Source organism: Schistocerca serialis, unplaced genomic scaffold (genome assembly GCF_023864345.2).
Source record: "Schistocerca serialis cubense isolate TAMUIC-IGC-003099 unplaced genomic scaffold, iqSchSeri2.2 HiC_scaffold_1235, whole genome shotgun sequence".
Classification (NCBI taxonomy): Eukaryota; Metazoa; Arthropoda; class Insecta; order Orthoptera; family Acrididae; genus Schistocerca; species Schistocerca serialis.
Window position 1 is genome coordinate 325001 of NW_026047442.1, and position 5000 is coordinate 330000.

At 53.0% G+C, this 5000-nt stretch overlaps 1 non-coding gene across 1 annotated transcript in view; it reads right to left on the minus strand.

Moving 5' to 3' along the window:
- The window catches only part of LOC126436325 (small subunit ribosomal RNA), a 1909-nt gene extending 542 nt beyond the window's left edge, over positions 1–1367 (minus strand). Inside the window, exon 1 of the ribosomal RNA XR_007580588.1 lies at positions 1–1367. This exon is cut by the window's left edge and continues 542 nt beyond it. This is a non-coding gene — a ribosomal RNA (small subunit ribosomal RNA).
- Positions 1368–5000: the final 3633 nt, after the last annotated feature.

Genomic DNA, 5000 nt, shown 5'->3' on the forward strand with positions numbered 1-5000 from the left:
ACCACCCACCGAATCAAGAAAGAGCTATCAATCTGTCAATCCTTCCGGTGTCCGGGCCTGGTGAGGTTTCCCGTGTTGAGTCAAATTAAGCCGCAGGCTCCACTCCTGGTGGTGCCCTTCCGTCAATTCCTTTAAGTTTCAGCTTTGCAACCATACTTCCCCCGGAACCCAAAAGCTTTGGTTTCCCGGAGGCTGCCCGCCGAGTCATCGGAGGAACTGCGGCGGATCGCTGGCTGGCATCGTTTATGGTTAGAACTAGGGCGGTATCTGATCGCCTTCGAACCTCTAACTTTCGTTCTTGATTAATGAAAACATACTTGGCAAATGCTTTCGCTTCTGTTCGTCTTGCGACGATCCAAGAATTTCACCTCTAACGTCGCAATACGAATGCCCCCGCCTGTCCCTATTAATCATTACCTCGGGTTCCGAAAACCAACAAAATAGAACCGAGGTCCTATTCCATTATTCCATGCACACAGTATTCAGGCGGGCTTGCCTGCTTTAAGCACTCTAATTTGTTCAAAGTAAACGTGCCGGCCCACCGAGACACTCAATAAAGAGCACCCTGGTAGGATTTCAACGGGGTCCGCCTCGGGACGCACGAGCACGCACGAGGCGGTCGCACGCCTTCGGCTCGCCCCACCGGCAGGACGTCCCACGATACATGCCAGTTAAACACCGACGGGCGGTGAACCAACAGCGTGGGACACAAATCCAACTACGAGCTTTTTAACCGCAACAACTTTAATATACGCTATTGGAGCTGGAATTACCGCGGCTGCTGGCACCAGACTTGCCCTCCAATAGATACTCGTTAAAGGATTTAAAGTGTACTCATTCCGATTACGGGGCCTCGGATGAGTCCCGTATCGTTATTTTTCGTCACTACCTCCCCGTGCCGGGAGTGGGTAATTTGCGCGCCTGCTGCCTTCCTTGGATGTGGTAGCCGTTTCTCAGGCTCCCTCTCCGGAATCGAACCCTGATTCCCCGTTACCCGTTACAACCATGGTAGGCGCAGAACCTACCATCGACAGTTGATAAGGCAGACATTTGAAAGATGCGTCGCCGGTACGAGGACCGTGCGATCAGCCCAAAGTTATTCAGAGTCACCAAGGCAAACGGACCGGACGAGCCGACCGATTGGTTTTGATCTAATAAAAGCGTCCCTTCCATCTCTGGTCGGGACTCTGTTTGCATGTATTAGCTCTAGAATTACCACAGTTATCCAAGTAACGTGGGTACGATCTAAGGAACCATAACTGATTTAATGAGCCATTCGCGGTTTCACCTTAATGCGGATTGTACTGAGACATGCATGGCTTAATCTTTGAGACAAGCATATGACTACTGGCAGGATCAACCAGGGAGCTGCGTCAACTAGAGCTGAGCAGCCGGCCGCCCGGGAGTGTGTCCCGGGGGCCCGCGCGAACACGCAAGCGTCCGCTCAATTATTCTGCAAACAGGAGGAGGCTGAGCTCCCCTGCACAACACACCTCGAAACCCTCTCAGGTCCCGGCGGCGCGCAGCGCCGTCCTAAGTACTTGGTCGGGTTCGAGAGAGGCGCAATCGCCCGGAGTTAGGCGAGTAGACGCTTTAGGTGCGACCACCCGTGCTCCCAACTGAGCTTGCCGCTGCCGACAGAGGCCCGGGAGCGTGCTGTCGTGGCATTGCCGGCGGGAGACAACACGCGCCACCTACGGTGACCGGCAGCTCCAACGCCAGCGCCACAGAAGGACAAAAGCCCCACTTGGGTGCCGAAGCGAACTCTCCCAGCACAGCGCACGCGCCAACACGTCCGCACAGCTGCGATACAAACCACCTGCGAGAACCGCTGGGGCGACCGAGCAGCAGACGGCGTCGCGGCGCCGAGCGCCGGGCGGCGGCGCATCCTCAGCGCACACAGTCCTCAATCGGACCAGCACACTGCAGATGGCCACCGCGCTTCGCACCGGGCCCGCGAGGACCTACTTTGGCCGCAAGGCGCCGCGAGCAGGGGGCGCCGGCGCGCAGCTGCGCCGCCTGCCGCGTCCGTCGGCCGGCGCGCCTGCCACTGGCCGCCCCCACCAGCCGGCTGTAGCGCGTGCGCCCACGCACCGCGCTGCCAGCACGCCGGGCGGCCCCCCCTCACCGGCCGGGGACGGTCCCACCCAGCCACCGCCGCGTATCGCCTCACACCCAGATCCCCTTTCACGTTCGTGGGCATGGTGGGTCCCCTTTCACGTTCGTGGGCATGGTGGGTATCCATGAAACAACCGGTTAATAGCTCGACCGATCGTCGCCAACACTGATTCACCTCTAGCGAGAACAACCGCACCACAACGGGTTACCAGTTGTTCATTTGCGTAACGTCACCAGCAAACGTAGACGTCCATCGCCATTTGCAACGAGTATTGCATGCCTGTGTCAGGTGTCACAACACACTACGTCTGCCCACATAGACGCAACAACATGTGCACGCCTAGAGAACACGTGGAAGGTAGCCCCCGTACGTATGCGGTGTCCATTGCGCGAACGACTGTCAGCCGGCCTCTGCAGCATGTCGCAGATGTGGAACGCGGTGCAACATGCTATCACAGTGTGTGAGAAGAGACGACTACGTCCGAATACACGCTCCACTACATCAACAGACTGCTCATGCTGATCGCCATCCAGGGCGTCCGTTCCTCCCACACGTCTGAATGGCGTACCACACTGCAATCCAGCTCCTAAAGGGAGACGACACGTAGCTGCGTCCACAATATTTGGACTGTATGGTCCGCCGTTGCTAGGCGCAGTCGTCGTACGGTCACACATGTGCCACGATGTATCATTCAGTACATACGGACCAATGTGCAGCACAGTTTGTGGGTTTTGCGTACATCCGCGGACAGGTGACAGGCCGTACCACAACGTAGGCTGAGTACGTCGGCATGCGAAGGGCATTGAACATGCAAACTTCTCAACGACCAGCTTGCGAAGGCAGGGGGGAAGGGGGGGGGCATGTACGTCCTGCTGCTATCCACATTACAGTGTATAGCAGGAGCATGTGGAAAGTCAGCAACACTTGCAAGGTGTTTAACATGACGCGATACACAGGGGACCGGGCAGTGCGAATAGCGAACTATATTGCGAGGGTTGCGGTTAGGCAACACTACACTAATTTAACGAGTTGCATAACAATTACAGAGCAGGTTCAGCGACAACGTGCGTCAGGTTAAGGCGCAATATAGGTTAGGTTGAGGCGCAATATGGGTTACGTTAAGGCACAAATTAGGTTACGTTAAGGCACAAATTAGGTTACGTTAAGGCACAAATTGGGTTACGTTAAGGCACAAATTGGGTTACGTTAAGGCACAAATTGGGTTACGTTAAGGCACAACATGGGTTACGTTAAGGCACAACATGGGTTACGTTAAGGCACAACATGGGTTACGTTAAGGCACAACATGGGTTACGTTAAGGCACAACATGGGTTACGTTAAGGCACAACATGGGTTACGTTAAGGCACAACATGGGTTACGTTAAGGCACAACATGGGTTACGTTAAGGCACAACATGGGTTACGTTAAGGCACAACATGGGTTACGTTAAGGCACAACATGGGTTAGGTTAAGGCACAACATGGGTTAGGTTAAGGCACAACATGGGTTAGGTTAAGGCACAACATGGGTTAGGTTAAGGCACAACGTAAGTTAGGTTAAGGCACAACGTAAGTTAGGTTAAGGCACAACGTAAGTTAGGTTAAGGCACAACGTAGGTTAGGTTAAGGCACAACGTAGGTTAGGTTAAGGCACAACGTAGGTTAGGTTAAGGCACAACGTAGGTTAGGTTAAGGCACAACGTAGGTTAGGTTAAGGCACAACGTGGGTTAGGTTAAGGCACAACGTAGGTTAGGTTAAGGCACAACGTAGGTTAGGTTAAGGCACAACGTAGGTTAGGTTAAGGCACAACGTAGGTTAGGTTAAGGCACAACGTAGGTTAGGTTAAGGCACAACGTAGGTTAGGTTAAGGCACAACGTAGGTTAGGTTAAGGCACAACGTAGGTTAGGTTAAGGCACAACGTAGGTTAGGTTAAGGCACAACGTAGGTTAGGTTAAGGCACAACGTAGGTTAGGTTAAGGCACAACGTAGGTTAGGTTAAGGCACAACGTAGGTTAGGTTAAGGCACAACGTAGGTTAGGTTAAGGCACAACGTAGGTTAGGTTAAGGCACAACGTAGGTTAGGTTAAGGCACAACGTAGGTTAGGTTAAGGCACAACGTAGGTTAGGTTAAGGCACAACGTAGGTTAGGTTAAGGCACAACGTAGGTTAGGTTAAGGCACAACGTAGGTTAGGTTAAGGCACAACGTAGGTTAGGTTAAGGCACAACGTAGGTTAGGTTAAGGTACAACGTAGGTTAGGTTAAGGTACAACATAGGTTAGGTTAAGGTACAACGTAGGTTAGGTTAAGGCGCAATGTCGGTTAGGTTAAGGTACGATATAGCTTAGGTTAAGGTACACATTGTTGTAGGGAAAGGTGTATTTGGGGGGGGGGCGGCGGCAGGTTCGTTGATAGTGATTATCGTAAGTGCATGCCTGCGGGATCATCCGATTTGTCACGTCAGGATGCACTTGTGGCTCATGACAGGCGGCGCTCCGATTCCAAGGTTGTGGCAGATCTGTGTCTTTCATTCCTGCCATTGTTTGTGTACTGTGACAGGAGGCAGTATGGTGATGTTGGGTGCACCCCTGTGTAGGACATGTGTGGGTGTTCGTGGCTTAGCTGAGCAATGGCGGATGTCGGAAGGGTGGGATATTCTGTTTTCTGGGTGGACCTCCCGGTCTGGTTATGATAGTGTGGATTGTGTAATGTGGCGGAGAGGATGCACCGGATGTTCTTCCATGCTGGTGGTTAGATATTGTGTGTGTGCCTGTTAGAGGCAGAGAGTAGTGTGTGATAGTGTCTGGCTGACGTGTGGTTCTCATTGTGTGCAGAGTCTTTCAGCATGTATAGGGACGGTTGTATATATTATCTGTATTC